The sequence below is a fragment of the Triturus cristatus genome, chromosome 12 (assembly GCF_964204655.1).
Source record: "Triturus cristatus chromosome 12, aTriCri1.1, whole genome shotgun sequence".
NCBI classification, from domain to species: Eukaryota; Metazoa; Chordata; class Amphibia; order Caudata; family Salamandridae; genus Triturus; species Triturus cristatus.
Window position 1 is genome coordinate 663807944 of NC_140595.1, and position 19158 is coordinate 663827101.

Below are 19158 nucleotides of genomic sequence, written 5' to 3' on the forward strand. Positions count from 1 at the left end.
GAGTGGCATTCCGGTCGTACCACCGCTTCATCTCCTCCTGGCTGGCTTCCAGATTTGCCTCAGCAAGTTGCCTGAAACGCCGAGTCTGGTTTCGGAAGGCCAGCATGTAACTATATACATTCTGGGGAGGTTTCCTGGGAGATTGCTCCCAGCCTTCCTTTACCAAACTCAGAGGTCCTCTTACCGGGTGACCATACAGAAGCTCAAAGGGGCTGAACCCTAGAGACTTCTGTGGCACCTCTCGGTAAGCGAAGAGCAGGCATGGCAAGAGGACGTCCCACTTACGCCTCATTGGACCGTCCAGGCCCATGATCATGCCTTTGAGGGTTCGGTTGAATCTCTCAACCAACCCATTTCCTTGGAGATGGTAAGGAGTGGTGAACTTGTAAGTTACCCCACACTCCTTCCACAGGGATTTCATATACGTGGATATGAAATTGGTCCCCCTGTCGCTCACCACCTCTAGAGGGAATCCTACTCGGGAGAAAATTCCCATCAGTGCCCGTCCCACCACGGGGGCCGTCACTGTCCTCAGAGGTGAAGGACTGGGTTATTCTTAAGACCCAGCGGTGCCAGGGAACAACACCTGAAACCTTCGTGGGTTACCTGTTCTGGCGTAACAAACACAGAGACACGGGACACTTCCAGCGACGTCAGAGATCAGCGTTTATTTACTGCAGGGATACAGAGGTCACAAGAAGTACACAGTGTGTAGGTTCTCGGAGACTGCTTCAAATTCGTAGAAGTGGATCGCTCCTTTTATACAGGTTTTTGCCATAGCACAGTATGGCGAACAAAGGTTACAACTCAGTTCCCACAATAAACTTCAAAAGGGTCGTGTTCATGTTTCAGGAGGCCGGAACATAATTACAACAGTCTTGCCGGTTCTCAACTGTAAAAACATATTCCCTCCGCAATAAACACATTCCATCCTAACCATAAACACATTAAGAGGAAGGACGAAAAACAGATGCAAGGAAAGGACAAGAATACACAACGGGTTAGAAAAGAGTGTTAGGGGCAATAAAGGAAACTCGATAGAAGGGTCAAAGACCTCGTGTCTAATGTATGCGTGGCTGAAACAATAGACCGGAGCGGCAAGATGAGCCTTGAGCGGGGCCATCTGCCTTACTCGTGTCATTTCCCCCATCGTAAAAGTCACCTCAAAGAAACACGTGTCCTTCGTGCAAGCTTGAAAGTCCCAGGGTCACGAAGCGGACAAAAACCCGTTCGCTGGCTACCTGAGGGCAAGAAACAAAATGGATGCCGTATCTAAAATGGAACCCGAGGGTTCGGATGAACAAACCCAAAAATGAGACGAACCATACGTGGCTGCATAGCGAAACTACGTACACCCACTATACTCGTCATTTGCGGTTCGGGGATACCAAACTCATCCATATTCGTCATTACTCAAAAAGTGCCGTCCCGTCTCATACGGAACCTCAGACGCTCCTTTTGCCCTCATGTAGGCAAGCACTAGTCAAGATCGGAATCTATATCAATATTCATCAGATCGTTCAGCTGCTGCTGGAACATCATCCTATTCATCAACGTCTCCTTGGTAACAGATGGCCGCCTTATACACGTCGCAGCACATAAGCCACATAAGGCAGGACCACACTGTACACAAAGACAACACGTGAACAGAATCGTTACAACAGCCCCTACGATCATTAGAATCTTCCAACCCCAGGTTGACATCAGGCCCCAAAACCATCCCAGGAGCGTCCAATTACCTTCGTCCACGTGTATGGACTCGGAAATCTTGTGCAACTTCGAGATGGCTTGGTAAACAGTTGGAGCATTGTCAGGAATAAAAATGCAACAACTCGAGTGGATAATTTTACACACACCCCCTCTATCTGCAAGAACGACGTCTAGAACCATACGGTTCTGCAACGTCATGAGTCTATCCGCCTGTAGTTCAGCTGTTAGATTACCAAGGGCATTTGCAGTAATATTAGCAGTCGACTCTACCACACGGGTCAACTGTCTTAGGTTCCTACTATTAACCATAGGTCCCCAAAACGGCAAGAAACCCTTAAAGAAGTCTCCTGCTTCTTGACCAGCAGTGTCCTCTTTGCTAATAACGCCTCTCACGACTCTAGTTTTGTGATAGTCCGAAGCAACTGTGAAAGTCGGAGGTAAAAGATTCGCAATATAACAGGTACCCGAAAAGTCACGGGGTAACCATGTATACGCGCGTTCATAACATACAAAATAGGTGCCCTTAGCAGTCAGAAAAACAGGGGAGGAGAGCATCGGTAGGACATACGTATCAGTGCAAGCACTGTTCCCAAGTTGTGCTCTTGGATTTCGACCCAAACCTTTCAAGCAGAAATTACCAAGGTGCGGTACAATCCATATTGGGGACGAGCTCTTAAGCTGTCTATCACCCACTGACGTACTATACTCAGTCTCACTCAGATCCTTATAGGCCTGCACTTCTTCATCTGGAATGAGTGATGCATCAAAAATATCTCTATCCAGATCTGCTATGGCTATCACCAAAGGCTTGTGGTACGGCCCAGGACCAAAATTGACAGACCGTGGCTCTCGACTGGGGTAGGAATCTAGTGCGCTACGGAACATAGTTTGGAATGCTCGAGCTGAACCCTGGGAGCTGTATGGAAGGACAAAATACGGAATACCCCTATCCATGGTGTGTGGCATTAACCCACATACCCAACAATTGGTAGTATTCACCACCAACTGATGCTGATGTAGAAGTTGAACAAAGGAATTATTCATGAATTCCGCGCGCCTAACCTGCTCATGTTGAGGCAAAGGATGAAAGGAATGTGGGGAGACAGTGGTGAGGGAACTTAGGTTAGGAGAAAAGGTAGGCGAAACAGAAGGCAAGAACAACGGCACTCCGAAATACACTCCACCCACCAATAACATAGATAAGGCCAGAAACAGTAGAAACACCTGAAACAAAAAACATTTTGTTCGTACAACCCTCCATAATTCTGATCTCTGTGCCAACACCCTTTCTTCTTCCAACAGCTTAGAGAATGCCATCCTCTACAAACCGTCCGTGACGTACTTGACGCACTTCGTTCTGAGTAGCAATTATCAATCCCCAGGCGTTCCCAGAGATCGACAAAAGTAACCAACCTAGCGTCAGAAACCTGCTAAACAGAAAGGAGTACCCGCACGGCCCTACGGTGACCCGGATGGCGAGGTTTAAACGTTCAAATTTATTACAAGTCTCTTAGCAGTGGAAAAGCACAAACAACTCAAAAAGAAAGGATGTAATCGTTCATAATATTCGTAACGTCAAAAACCACTGTACTGTTACTTTTTATTAGTCCTTGAACGAAGAAAGTATCGACTTCTTCCAGGTCGAGTTTGCTCTACAAACAATTGTTCAGCTGACGCAACAGTGTTCGATGAAGTGGACAACGAGTCAGACCTTGGGTTCTCTACTACTGATGACTCCACATGTGGATCTGGCAGTGACGAATCCTCCTCCACAAGTTGAGCATCACTAAATGGCACAAAGTGCAAAGGAGTCTCAGTTTCTGAGGCCGAAATCCCAGTCCTCACCCAACCGTCAGTTGGTAAGGGGATCGGTACCTTCTTTGTGTGGCTGGCATGCACCCAGTTTTTCCGACCCTCCAGTCGAACTGCTGTCCTCGTCGTCAATAAGACTTGATAGGGTCCGACGAATCTTGGCTCCAAGTTACGCTTTCGACCAAAGTTTCGGGTAACCACCCAGTCTCCTGGCCGGAGCTGGTGTCCAGGACCCTCTGTCTGCGCCGGTAGAGCTTCAAGAACCTGTTGATGGATTAACTGTAGTTTAGTGGTCAAATCATGCAAGTAATCAATTAACATTGGATACTCAAGACTATCAAAAGCCCTAGGCCTCGGGACTCCCCAAATATTCGCAGGGCGACCGAACACAATCTCATATGGGCTAAGCCCTACTCGAGAGTGTACGGTTGCTCTGGTCGATAGGAGAGCCAGAGGCAAGGCATCAGGCCATGACAGACCAGTCGTAGCTTGAACCTTAGCGAGTTTCAGCTTCAGGGTACCATTGTACCCTTCAACCAAACCCGCTGCCTGAGGATGATTAGCACTGTGGAATTTCTGTCGAATTCCCAGGCCCTTACACACACTCTGCATTACACTTCCCACAAACTCACTCCCATTATCCGACCATACAATCCGGGGCATTCCGTACCGAGGAAAGTATTCCTTCAGCAGGATTTTTGCTGTGGACAGGGCAGTGTTATCCTTAAGAGGATAGGCCTCAATCCATCTGGAGAACGCACAAACCACAACCAAAACATACTTCAGGTTATTGCATCTCTCCATATGGATAAAGTCCAGCTGGATAACCTCAAAGGGACAAGCAGGAGGAGCAAAATGACCAGGAGGAGTGGGGGTGCCTTTTCCGGGATTATGCATCAAACACACCATACAATTCTTAACCACTCTTTCGGCACATTTAGCAATACCCTCATTCCTCCACACAGGAGACAAGAACTTACATATTCCTTTCGCACTAATATGTGACAACCCATGAGCCATCGTCACAACAGCTAATACATATGCATCTGGTAACATCCACCTCTGACATTCCGTCAGGTCAACCCAACATCCATGCATATCCAATTTCCCTGTACTTTCTTTCCACTTGGTCTTTTCAGCTTCAGTAGCTTCGTTCTGAATTGCTTTCACGCTCTCAACGGTATTTTCACACATACCAGTCTCCGTCGGCCACCTTACTGAACTCGTAACATACATTCGAGTCGCAATATTCTTAGCCGTTTCCTTAGCGATTTCATCCGCAAATGCATTACCACGACCAACATCATCCGTCACTTTTCGATGTGCACTGCATTTAACAATCGCCACTTGTTTAGGCAACGTAAGTGCATCCAAAAGATCATTCACGAGATGCCCGTGTTGGATCTTCGTACCATGCGATGTCATAAATCCTCTTTCTCTCCACAATCTTCCAAAGTTATGCGCAACACCAAATGCATACTGACTGTCAGTAAACACATTCACTCGCTTTCCCTTCGACAGAACACACGCTCTTGTCAATGCAATTAACTCTGCCGCTTGCACGGAATTCTGATTCAATCTCGCAGTTTCCACCACCGTGCTCAACGTCACCACAGCATACGCAGTCGTCACATCGCCATTCGGCAATTTGAAGCAAGAACCATCCACATACAAAGTACCATCGGGATCTGCCAAAGGAGTGTTTTTCAGGTCCACACGACCTTTTGTTTCTTCTTCAGTCCGTAAATAACAATCATGTGGCAGCACATCATCTGATTCCATATTAATCGGCAACAATGTCGCCGGATTCAGTACATTACAACGTTTGATCTGTATATGACTTGGCAAAAGGGTCAGCTCGTACCCAGACAACCTTGCACTCGTCAGATGTTGAGTCTTTGTCCGATTCAAGAGCGTATCAACTGCATGCGGAACCATTACTATGAGCATATTATCCATAACAAGACCTGCGGACTGCCGAATAGACGCCGCTGCTGCCGCTGTCGCCCTCAAGCAACTCGGCAACGCTCTAGCTACCGGGTCTAAGGTCGAGGAAAAATATGCACACGGACGCTGCTTATCACCAAATTGTTGCGTTAAAACACTCAACGCACAACCGTCCCTCTCATGGACGTATAATGTGAATGGCTTGCTGTAATCAGGAGTACCTAACACAGGAGCCGAACACAACGCATCACGTAGTTCAGAAAAACTTTTCTGACATTCCTCCGTCCAAGGCAAAGGAGTCGAAACGTCCTTGCACGTGAGGGCTACCAATGGCTTCGCTAACAGTGAAAAGTTCGGAATCCACTGTCTGCAGTATGACGTGATACCTAGAAAGGCACGCACATCTCTCTGAGTTGTTGGCACAGTCATTCGAGCAATTGCTGCAATTCGTTCAGGGGTCAACCTTCTTCCCGCCTTTGACAATAAGTGACCGAGATAGGTAACTTCTTGACAACAATATTGCAGTTTGGAAGGTGACACTTTATGATGTAAAACACAGAGATGCTGTAACAGAGACACCGTAGCGGCTTTACAGAGCTGTTCAGTGTCAGCAGCGACCAACAAATCATCAACGTACTGAATCAAGGCTGCACCAGCCGGTAACACAAACGCATCAAGTTGACTCTTAAGAGCTTGGCTGTAAATTGATGGACTCTCACAGTAGCCCTGTGGTGCGCGCTTGAATCTGAAGCTGCGACCACCCAATGAGAAACCGAACAAATCTCTGCTTTCCTCAGCAATCGGAATGCTAAAGAACGCATTCTTCAGATCGATCACCGAGAACCATGATGCAGTGGCTGGAATCAGAGTCAGTAAAGCTGTAATGTCTGGAACCACAGGAAACTGCGGAACAACGACTTTATTCACCTCCCGTAAGTCGATAACTAGACGGTACACAGGAGGTTTGGAGGGATCCGTTCGTTTCAGAATAGGCAACACGGGACTATTGCACACATTACCCCGTGTCTCCTCAATAACATCTTTACCGATCAGATCGTAAATGATCGCTAACAATGCCCTTTCACCATCAAGGGAAATACGATACTGAGGTATACGTGGCAAACGCGCACCAACTTTCAGTTGGACAACATAAGGTGGTATATCCAACAGGCCCACGTCATTGGGACCTGTCGCCGACAAGGAGTCCGGAAGAGCTTTCAATGCCGCCGGGAGCTTGTCGATCGATAAATACATAGGGGAAATCACGCTCTTACCCAACGTAAGCTCCACACCCGTAGGAGAACAGTACAAAGTCGCATGTAACCTTTTCAACAAATCTAAGCCCAAAAGATTCTCACCACAACCAGTAGTCAAAATCAAGGGAGCTTCTAGCTCATGAGACCCAATTGTAAGGGGCAAAGGGCTAGAAACTGGATTGCTAACGGGGGCGCCAGAGAATCCAACGGAAACATTCGTTAAGCCAGACAAAGGCGCGCCAGGGAGTTTCGAATGCATGATGGAACTTTTTGCTGCACCAGTGTCCAACAGAAAAGGCTCAACGACGCCCAAAGTGGCTACTGCAACATAAGGCCCTCTCTGATCAACCGGAACTGATACTTCTCCCTTCCTTTGTCCATGGCTGTCCTAGTAGATACCATCCGCATCAACATCACACTCAACATAGCAATCATCCACATGATACTGTGCAGACCGACCGGACGATGGTTCGCGCCGATCGAAACAATTGTGCGAGTCCGAAGACGTGGCAAAGCGGTCGGCCTGATTCTGGGTAACTCCGCGACCTCTACCACGGGAAGCCTGTTGAGGACCACTACGTCCTCCTCGAGCCGACACACCATTGGTCCGATCACGGAGAACCGGACAATCGAACTTCAGATGGCCCTCCCCACGACAATATGCGCATTGATTATATCCCAGCACAAAGCGAGGTGCGGGCGAAACATTTCGCGTCTGCGATCTGGAGAACTGTGGTTGTGATCTGTTTAGCTGCTGTGTATCACTAAAATTCGAACGCGGAGGATAGGCTTGCTGCAATAAGACCTTAGTTTTAAGATCCTTCGTTTTCTTATCTGCGCGCTCACTTTCCTCCTTTTCTCTATTTTCGTAATATTGGGCCGTAGCCAATATTTGGGCAGTGGTAGAAACAGCCCACGAACTCTCAGAATTCTTCAACTTGTTGCTAAGGTCGGGCAACAAGTTCGATACAAACTTATCAACGAACAGCCGCTGACCACCCTCAGAACCCATGTCCTGACCGCTATGATCAACAAACGCTTCCTCAAATCTCGTAAAGAAATCAGAAACACTTTCCTCCCTCTTTTGTTTGCACGCTGATAATTTGTCCCAATTGACGCGCATCGCTGGCATAAGTGTTTTCATGAGGGTAATTATCCTCTGAGGCAAAGCCACAATAATCTGTTCAGGTTTAGCCCCACCGACCTGCCGGGCATCTGCCGCTGTAAGGGCAGCCCAGTCACCGCCTAGCTCGGCTACGTGATTCTCGTGACGAATTTTCGCCCAAATCGGCTGAGGCATCACATTGCCAAACAACATGTCAATATCGGCTAGGTTCATGACAGTAGCATCCACCAATTGGGACAGCTCCTTGTAATAACCCGCAGGATTCTTACGGGGATCAGTCAAGGATTGTTTCACTTGTAAAACTTCCGATCGTTTCCAAGGGAGGTGTATCCACACTCTCTGGAAATGGCCTGGGACAGGAGGGTTAGCAGCCTGATCACCTGGCATCCATACCGGGGGAACTTCCCGCATGGGATATTGACCAGGTTGTGCCATCCATTCCGCAGTCGCGTCCTTAAACAACGCACGAGGTTGCACCGTACATCGAAAGGATAACAAACGTTCTAGGGCCTCTCGAACTTTGTCACCCACAATTACACCCGTGGCAAACCGAAACTGCAGCTCGGAAACCTCAGGTGGTATATCATCAGCTGTATCATCGTCCCACTCCTCTTTCAATGACTTACACAATTCTTCGAACACAAATCGTTGCGTGGGCACATTAAACTGGGAAAACGTTTCAAACACTACACGTGGGGTGTATTTAACAGGGTTACGAATCCATCTACGTGCCGTTTTCACCAACGATTCACGTTCTCTACCATCAGGAAGCTGACTGCGTCTTTGAGCGACATCTGAAAGAGTCGAGCCAAGTATCGGCCCAAAAAGCGGAGAATAAAGAGAAGCAACAGCAGTCATGAGACGACTACGAACAGAAGGAGAAGAGGAAGAAGATGCAGGCGTAGCAACAATAGGGGTGGAAACAGTGGAAGTAGACGCAGCAGCAGGAACAACAGGAATGACAGGCTGAGGAGGGACTTGGAAAGGCGCAGTAGGGAGAGAAGCCGGGACAAGAGGACGTACGATCTGTGGCCCAAGGGGATTCGGGAGTACGGGAGGAACGGTGGGCTGACCAGCAGCCGCCAAAACGGCGGGTTGAGGAAGAGGTGGACGAACGGGACCCATAACATCGGGAGCATAGGGAGGTGGTGATTTCATCAGATAAGACAAGAGCGAATCCTCCACCGCTTCTTCACCTGTCTTGTCAATATTAGAAGGTAGCACCGGATAACATTTATCCACTGCCATATGATGAAGCCGAGCACTAACTTCCTGCTCTTTCTCATCTTTGTCTAACTGATATTGTTCTGCATTGCGCATCACCGTGATAACACCTTCTCTTTTATTTTTCTTATTCTGTTTGATTTCTTTCTGCTTGGCCTCTTTCCGCCATAACCGGAAGGAATCAAACATGGCCGGCCTAGCCTTTTTCTTAAATAATTTAGCTTCCAAATTATCTAAAACGGTAGTCTCGAAACTACCATGAGATGGCCAACTAAGGACGCCATCATTTTTAGTGTAGCGAACCCAATATTCATTATATACAATAGGACCCACGCCATGACGACTATAGAGCTCGTAAATTGGAGTTCCAACCGGAGGTATCGGACATGAATCCTCCAGCCGGGAATCCATGCTGCAACATTTAAGAAACCCAAACAAAGTACTACGGCCAGGCATCGTGCACACTAACCGAGTATACAAACTTCAAGGGCTATCGAGTTACGATGTCCTCGCAAAAATTGCAAGACCCTCGGTTTTTGGCAATTGCAATCGTCAAATAAAAACCCAACAACTAAGAACCACGAATGCTATGGAACCATGCAAACAACAAAGCAACACTGGGAGCGACCCACAAATACTTAACTGAGAGAACAATGGCGTCACCAGGAAGGCCCGTCTATCGTCTCGCCGTACAAAGGACTACGCCAGGCGCCAAAACAGGTCGACAGTCAGGGCATCGGTCCGTCGCAGCCGTCAGGAGGCGGGGATCTTCGCGGGAAGAGGCGTCGGGCCACTTATTTCGACAACTGGATCGATGAAGCGGGGTGCACCTTCCCTCGGCGATTTCACACGAAGTTCCTCACGATCGTCGGGCTTTGGACCGGTACCGTTGATGTCGCCCCACGTTGGGCGCCAACTGAAGGACTGGGTTATTCTTAAGACCCAGCGGTGCCAGGGAACAACACCTGAAACCTTCGTGGGTTACCTGTTCTGGCGTAACAAACACAGAGACACGGGACACTTCCAGCGACGTCAGAGATCAGCGTTTATTTACTGCAGGGATACAGAGGTCACAAGAAGTACACAGTGTGTAGGTTCTCGGAGACTGCTTCAAATTCGTAGAAGTGGATCGCTCCTTTTATACAGGTTTTTGCCATAGCACAGTATGGCGAACAAAGGTTACAACTCAGTTCCCACAATAAACTTCAAAAGGGTCGTGTTCATGTTTCAGGAGGCCGGAACATAATTACAACAGTCTTGCCGGTTCTCAACTGTAAAAACATATTCCCTCCGCAATAAACACATTCCATCCTAACCATAAACACATTAAGAGGAAGGACGAAAAACAGATGCAAGGAAAGGACAAGAATACACAACGGGTTAGAAAAGAGTGTTAGGGGCAATAAAGGAAACTCGATAGAAGGGTCAAAGACCTCGTGTCTAATGTATGCGTGGCTGAAACAATAGACCGGAGCGGCAAGATGAGCCTTGAGCGGGGCCATCTGCCTTACTCGTGTCATTTCCCCCATCGTAAAAGTCACCTCAAAGAAACACGTGTCCTTCGTGCAAGCTTGAAAGTCCCAGGGTCACGAAGCGGACAAAAACCCGTTCGCTGGCTACCTGAGGGCAAGAAACAAAATGGATGCCGTATCTAAAATGGAACCCGAGGGTTCGGATGAACAAACCCAAAAATGAGACGAACCATACGTGGCTGCATAGCGAAACTACGTACACCCACTATACTCGTCATTTGCGGTTCGGGGATACCAAACTCATCCATATTCGTCATTACTCAAAAAGTGCCGTCCCGTCTCATACGGAACCTCAGAGGGATGGCTTCAGGGTACCGGGTGGCATGGTCCACCAAGACCAGGATGAACCTGTTGCCCAGGGCTGTCTTGGGATCCAGAGGCCCCACAATATCAATACCCACTCGTTGGAATGGCGTACCGACCACAGGGAAAGGTTGCAGAGGAGCCTTGTGCTTCCCTCCGCTCTTACCACTTGCCTGGCAAGTCTGACAGGTTCTGCAGTAGGAATCTGAATTCTTATGCATTTGGGGCCAGTAAAAGTGGGTGACAAGCCTGTCATAGGTCTTGTCCATCCCCAAATGTCCTGCTAACGGCACATCGTGAGCCAGCCCCAGTAGGAAGGTTCTGAACTTCTGGGGTACCACCAGCACACGGGCTGACCCAGGTTCAGCAGCCTTAGGCTCGGAATACAGGAGGTCACTCTCCCAGTAAACGTAGTGTGTTTTGGCCTGAACACCATTGGCCTGGTCTGCAGCCTGTTGCCGCATACCTAAGAGAGAAGGGCATTCTTTCTGCTCCCTGCAGAATTCCTCCCTGGAGGGACCTCCTTCTTGCTGCCAATGGGTCAGCTCAGGCAGATCTCCCAGTTCGGCAATCTGTTCCCCGGTAGGCTCCAGAGCATCCCCCTCAGGGTCTACTTCCTCCTGGGCCGTGGGAACTTCGGGGGCCGGTTTCCCGCGCCTCCTGCGCCTTCTCCCTAAGGCCGGTTCCTGGACCTCTCCCTCAGGCTCCAGGACCCTCTCAACACCCCTACTGGCTGCCATGGACCGGGTGGTCACGCACGCCCAGTCGGGTAGACCCACCATCCTCAGATGCGTGGTCTTCTCCACCTTTTCCCAAGGGGAACTCTCCAGGTCGTTCCCTAGCAGACAGTCTACAGGCATGTCAGTTCTCACAGCGACTTGTAGAGTACCAGAGACCTCCCCCCACTCAAAGGGAACTTGAGCCATTGGACAACGACTCTCTACGTTGTCAGCATTGACAACCCTACAGTAGGCATTGGGTACAATTTGCTCTTGAGACACCAGGTGTTGCCTCACCGAGGTCACGCTGGCTCCTGTATCTCTAAGAGCCTCAACCTTCTTTCCATTGATGGTCACCACTTGCCCATATTTCTTAGTGTTAGAGGGCAGGTAGGTTACAGGGACCATCTCACTGTCTCCTAGCGAGACTAGGGTCATCTGCCCGGGACCCCCACCCTCCTGGACTGCTACCTCCTCCCCAAAGTTAACACTAGCTACTTGCCGGGGTGGAGCACCAGTGGGTGCGGTCTTACCAAACAGGCGACACTTAGGATCAGAGGCAATGTGACCCGGGTCACCACACCTATAACAATTGAAGGGCCCCTTTGGAACAGGTCTACCTGTCGGGGCCCCGTTCTGCTGCGGGGGTGGGGGAGGCTGAGAACCCTTCTGCTGGTTCCCTTGGGAATTACTTTGGGGGCCTTTTTGGAACCCCTTCTGTTTACCCTTGTCCCCCCCACTCTTCTGCTGGGGACCCTGCCCACCTTTGGCGGAGTCTCCCACTTGACCCTTGTGGACCCTGGTGCTGAGCCAGCGGTCCGCCTCCTCAGCAAGCTTCCTCGGGTTGGACAGCTTGCTATCAATCAGGTGCTGGAGTAGCTCAGGAAAACATTGACTGGACAAGTGCTCCCATGCAATTAAATCAAGCAGCCCTTGATAATCACTCACTTTGCTACCCTTCACCCAACCATCCAGCGCTCTGCAGAAAAAGGTCACATATTCCACATACGTACTCTCAGGGATCTTCTTGGTCTCCCTGAACCTCTGTCTATATAGCTCAGGAGTTAACCCATACCTGGTCATTAAAGCTTCCTTCATATGGGGGTATGAGGTCTGGACTTCCAAGGGCAAATCTAACAGTGTGTCCCGCCCTTCCGCAAGGAACCTTCCCCACAACCCCGCTCCCCAGTCTTTCTCAGGGACCCGGTGTGAGGACATGGCCACCTCGTAGGCTCTAAACCACTGCCCTATGTCATCCTTTCTAAAATACTCCTTTACTACATCTTTGGGGATGTACACCTTGGACTCTACCTGCGCTGGTGGAGTGCTGCCACCAGAAGGAGCGGTGTCCAAACTTTTCGCCTTCAGCTCCAACTCCTTCAATCTGATATCATGATCCATTTGGCGTTGTTGTGCCTCCAGGGCCAACTTCTGCTTTTCCATTTCCATTTGTCCGGCCAACTTTGCCATCTCCATTGCATGCGCCCTGTCGGCTGCCCTGTCTGCCAGCTCCTCTGGCGACCGGACTCTGCTGGGCTCCTCAAGGTTGTCGGGTGGAACGATGTCCCCCGCATTCCGTAGGTCTCGTGACTCCTTCCAGGCTCTCAACGCCTTGGTGTACTGGGGCTTCCTCTTGCATCCAGCATGGGGGACTCTGAATTTTACACTGTAGCCTTTCAATTGCTCCATCGTGTAGCCTTCCAGTCTCTCCCAATCCACCTCATCTATTCCAGAAATCACAGAGAGTGCTCTTCCAGCGGAGTGCGAGCCAGGCATGGTTGCAGTAATGGCAGATGTCTCAACAAAGTTCAACAATTACAAACCTGTGGCTGCGTTATTTGGTCTGCTCTCACTATCTGGTGATTAATAATTCACTGTATGCAAATTACAAGTGCAAATCCGAAATCCCAACCGCTGCCAACAATGTTAGAGTCGGGGATCTCTGGTTGGCGCAAGGTTGCCCTCGTGTCAAGCAGGAACCCTCTCCTCCACGTCAGGGCGCAGGATAACCCCTCGCGAATGACCCTTGCTCACCCTCTAGGTGCGTGGCGTGAGCAGCCAAGGCGATTCCTCAGGCGTTGGTGGTTAAGCACTTACAATCGTACACACAGTAAATACATCAATCCCCCCAGAAACGGACACCAGACTTGGATATATATAAAAATACGATTCTTTATGTAAAAATAAGGTATATATATCTCAGCAGACTTATCACAAGACCAATAAAGTTTTCGCTATGCCACCAGGTTATACAGCAGGCAAATGTTCTTGGTTCGTAGTTTCAAATGGATAGTTTGTAGTCTCTTTACTTGTAGCTCCAGTACTCACAGAGATCGGTTCCTGCGAACGGGGAAATAAGGCGTTGCGGGCCCCGAGCCCGATACTGGACTTCTTTCGTGATTAGGAGAGTCGGCACAGGTCGGTGCGACTCTTAACTTCGGGAAGTGTTCTTGGGTCCTCAATCAGCAGGTGTGGGCACGTAGGCAGGCGCCGCCAGCGACCCTTTAGCACGGCGGTGCAGGAGGGTCTCCACAGCGGGGGCGGCGCGGCCAGAGATGTCCGGGGATAGCGAAGCGGGGTCACAGGGCACAGTCAGTGCAGCTGGATGACCCGGCGTAGATCACAGTCGTCGGACGGCTTCCGGCAGGAGGGGTGATAGCGCGTTCAGCGCACTCCAATGGCAGGCGGTGACAGGGATGCCGGCGGCCTGGCCCGGGAACAGAGAGCGGCTCGAGACGGAGCGGGGCTCTCACGGGTTGGAGGCAGGCGAGCTTCTGAGTGTCACGGCCCTAGGAGGGGCGATGAGGGGCGCAGTCTCTTTTCCAGCGGGATGCACACACGGCTCGAATTGGAGGACGAGCAAGAAGCACAGAGAACCCACTGGTCCTGGGGTTCAGTTCAGGGGGCAAGCTCAGATCAAGCCCTTGGAGAATGTTCAAGCACAAAGTAGCAAAGTCTTTTCAGTAAGTCTCTTCCTCTCCTTTCTCAGCAAGGCAAGCAGCAGGCCAGCTCCTCCGGAGTCTTCTTCTCCTTCTAGTCGGGCAGAGGTTCTTTGTGGTAAACAGGATTCTGATTTCTTAGGAGCCAGGCTCCTACTTTTATACGATGATTCTTTTGTTCTTTAGCGCCAGGGGGCCTAGGCCTGGCTCAGTCCAGTTCTGGAGCACTTTGTTATGGTGACTCTGCTCTTTCCTTTCAGCAGCAGGGCAGAGACATCAGCCGCCCCACAGGGGGTGGCGCCGGCTTTGTGGTGGCAGAGCACAGGTCTATTCAAGAGTCAAGGTGTACTCCTCCCACCCATCCAGGTGTAATCTCTCTACCCACCACCTGGCAGCCAACCTGTCTCTGGGGATCCCCCCACCCTGCTCCTTACTGTTGCTAGGCAGAACACACACACACACAGCAGAGGCGGACTGAGATGGTCAGGTCAGTAAATACTAACTTTCTAAAAGTAGTATTTACAAACCCAGGATATTAAAATAGACTTGACTACAAGAAGTATTTTATCATCCTGAGTTCAGGCATACTAAACTTGACACTTCTACCATGCTCTCTGAGTCCACTGGGGTCACAGCGTTGGCGTGATCCCGGCAGCCCATTCTGGCCTATGGAGAGCAGGTAGCCTTCAATAGTGAAGAACGAAAATGGCTGTAATTCACTACTAAGACATGCCACACACATCAGGGCATGTCCTACCTTATGCCTACAATGCACCCTGCCCTTGGGCCTACCAGAGGGGTGGCTAATATGTAGGTAAGGGAAGGTTTAGGGACTGGCAAGTGGGGGCACTTGCGCAGTCAGCGCGACGGTCCCGGACCGCGCACAGGGTCTGCGGTGGCAGGCCCTAGACACACTTTACAAGGCCGCTTCCGTGGGTGGCGCAACCAGCGCTGCAAGCCCACCAGCAGCATTGGCATTCACAAGCCCTGGCACCCCTGGTGCACTTTACTGGGGACTGACAGTGAATCCAATAAACCAATCATGGACATCAATTACAGGTACACTTTACCTCGGGAGCACTTGCACTGCGGCACGGATTAGCCGTGGCGCAGTGCCCTGAGCGGACAACACCAGCAAAACAATCGAGGCACACCATCAAAAAGTGGAAGGGAAACTCACGCCAAGGTGCCAGGTCTAACAATATGTGATATTTGGCACCCAGAGGAGTAGGACACGTAGATCCTATAAGAAGTAAAGACTCTCTAGCAAGGGCCGTCCATACTCTGAGTTTAAACTTTACTTTTTGTGAAATGGTTTATGAAAAACAACACGGCTGCTCCAGGTGAGGCTCGAACTCACAACCTCGGCATGGCTCAGGGCAAGTACTGCTGTATAAGTACCGCGCGCTAACCGATTGCGCCACTGGAGCTCTCTCTTTTCACATCTCCCCAGGTGAGCCATCTACAGCTGACCAAGTAGATGACAGACACTGCTCCATCATTCACTGTGCAAGATCGACTCACATGCTAGCATGTTATCATGACTATTAAAAATACAGTCCAAACGGAATGGATTCTATAATTGTCCTATAACATATGCTCTGTCTATTCAAAACCCCATAGAATTATATCTTGACAGTTCTGACAAAGTCTAGGGGAATCTTATGAATATTTGTAATTAGCACATAGTAAGAATTTCCCAAAAATGAAATGTAGGTCCCTAATTGGGGGAAGACGTGGAATGTGAGATCTTGCCTCAGCTGTTTTTTTTCTTTTTTAGGTACAGTATATTGACACTTCAGTACCTTTTGTGAAGCAAGGTTTCAGATGGGGCTGTAGGGCAGACGAGGTGGCCGAGTGGTTAAGGCGATGGACTGCTAATCCATTGTGCTCTGCACGCGTGGGTTCGAATCCCACCTTCGGCGGAAAGCCATCAGAGTCTCTTTTGATGGCCAGCATTTCTTGTAGTATAATTACACTCTCTTTCAAGACAGAGCCAGGATCCGCTAGATGGGATCATCTGACTGTTCCATTTTTACAAATATGTCAAATAAAGTGAAGTATTTTGTGCGTAATAGAAATTAGATCTTTCATGGAGTTTCCAGAGGATTGCCTTTCACTCACTCCTGGCTTATTAACCAGTTTGGATAAATAGATTGATAAGAAAGCAGCTCTTACTCCTAAAGTTTAGGCCGTCTCAAATGAATGACTGTTAACATATGTCTGCCCCACAGAGACAGATCACTTCTAATAAGTGGGTTCTCTATATGTCACTGATTGCAGACATACTAACTAGAGCTATCGGTATGGTCTTGAATGTGAAAACTCTTATTTTCTCATATGAAAATGTAGTTTTTCATACTTCCAAGAAAAGTGCCTTAAGCATGGTCTTCAATGTGTGCGCGCACGTGGACATTCATATGCAACTACGTTTCCATACAGAGTCTCAAAATCATAGATATATTCATACCTCAGTAAGAATACATGTTGCAATTTACATCCTGCATGCAGACTGGCCTTGTAGCTCAGTGGCATAGCACTGGTCTTGTAAACCAGGGGTCATGAGTTCAAGCCTCATCAAGGCCTTTTTTACATGAGTCTTTCTGTATGTTGTTTTCAAGTCATTTCTTCACTGGAGTCACACCTTGCTTTAGGATTGCTTTTTGCCAAGCTTCCCTTTCCTGCTTTCATATTATCAAGAAAATATCATGAAGATCATTGAATTATAAATTATTGCCTCACCCCTTCCGATCGCCTGACGAACGCCTGACAAACGCCATTCTCACCCTGCCGGGCAAAGCCAAATAAGCCATGCATATTTACAGTTCCTTTGAAAGGCAGAGCGAGGACTAGGACCTCTGTTCCGACTGAATCTGCATCCACAGAAAGGATGTTATAAGGCCCTACAAATTTCACCAAGGAGATGTGAAATTCTTCCCCCATAAAATACTTTTTTTCCCAGATAACCCGGCTCTTAGGCAAATGAGGTTACTCCTCAAAACCCCACCCCCACTCACCATAAATATCCTTCTCTCCTGCTGTCCATTCAAATGATACAAGGTATCTTGTGCATAGAGAGAAAGGGAGAATAGGCAGACTTGTGCTTCAAAGATTTGGTGACCTTGGATGGGTGGGTTGAATGAAGAAGTGAACCTGGTTTCTGGGAAAGGAGTATCGAGATGAAGATGAGGAAAAGTGAACATGGACCACATTCATAGGTTAGAGAAATACATTTAATAGGTTGAATGGTTTTGAAAAGTGAACTTCGAGCAGTAATTGTTGTTTTTTAAATTGCAAATAAATTAAAAATGAATGTGGGATTGGAGGCACACTCTGAGCAGAAAAGCACCATAAGCTGCTATGGTGCAACTCAAGATGGTGAATAGAACCTTTAATATGATGATGCTCTTCTTTTGCTAGTTTTTTCGAGTCACCTTTTATTGTAAGTAGCTGATACAGCATTTTTTGCAGCTCTTCAGTTTATGGTTATCATGTGAGAACACTGTTTTCATAATATTTATTATTCTACAAATGTATTTTTAAATGCACTGATGTGGTGTTTGCATGAAATGCAAGATGGCACATCATGGAATGTTTAAACTGAGCATCGCGTAGGATATGTGATATTTGGCACCCAGAGGAGTAGGACACGTAGATCCTATAAGAAGTAAAGACTCTCTAGCAAGGGCCGTCCATACTCTGAGTTTAAACTTTACTTTTTGTGAAATGGTTTATGAAAAACAACACGGCTGCTCCAGGTGAGGCTTGAACTCAAAACCTCGGCATGGCTCAGTGCAAGTACTGCTGTATAAGTACCGCGCGCTAACCGATTGCGCCACTGGAGCTCTCTCTTTTCACATCTCCCCAGGTGAGCCATCTACAGCTGACCAAGTAGATGACAGACACTGCTCCATCATTCACTGTGCAAGATCGACTCACATGCTAGCATGTTATCATGACTATTAAAAATACAGTCCAAACGGAATAGATTCTATAATTGTCCTATAACATATGCTCTGTCTATTCAAAACCCCATAGAAATATATCTTGACAGTTCTGACAAAGTCTAGGGGAATCTTATGAATATTTGTAATTAGCACATAGTAAGAATTTCCCAAAAATGAAATGTAGGTCCCTAATTGGGGGAAGACGTGGAATGTGAGATCTTGCCTCAGCTGTTTTTTTTCTTTTTTAGGTACAGTATATTGACACTTCAGTACCTTTTGTGAAGCAAGGTTTCAGATGGGGCTGTAGGGCAGACGAGGTGGCCGAGTGGTTAAGGCGATGGACTGCTAATCCATTGTGCTCTGCACGCGTGGGTTCGAATCCCACCTTCGTCGGAAAGCCATCAGAGTCTCTTTTGATGGCCAGCATTTCTTGTAGTATAATTACACTCTCTTTCAAGACAGAGCCAGGATCCGCTAGATGGGATCATCTGACTGTTCTATTTTAACAAATATGTCAAATAAAGTGAAGTATTTTGTGCGTAATAGAAATTACATCTTTCATGGAGTTTCCAGAGGATTGCCTTTCACTCACTCCTGGCTTATTAACCAGTTTGGATAAATAGATTGATAAGAAAGCAGCTCT

At 48.4% G+C, this 19158-nt stretch overlaps 2 non-coding genes across 2 annotated transcripts; one reads left to right on the forward strand and one right to left on the reverse strand.

Moving 5' to 3' along the window:
• Positions 1 to 15903: 15903 nt before the first annotated feature.
• On the reverse strand, positions 15904 to 15998 carry TRNAI-UAU (transfer RNA isoleucine (anticodon UAU)). The gene is made up of 2 exons: positions 15961 to 15998; positions 15904 to 15939 (listed from the first exon to the last, which is right to left on the reverse strand). It is a non-coding gene; the product is annotated as a tRNA-Ile (tRNA).
• Positions 15999 to 18826: 2828 nt separating this feature from the next.
• TRNAS-GCU (transfer RNA serine (anticodon GCU)) lies at positions 18827 to 18908 on the forward strand. The gene has a single exon. It is a non-coding gene; the product is annotated as a tRNA-Ser (tRNA).
• The last annotated feature ends 250 nt before the right edge of the window (positions 18909 to 19158 follow it).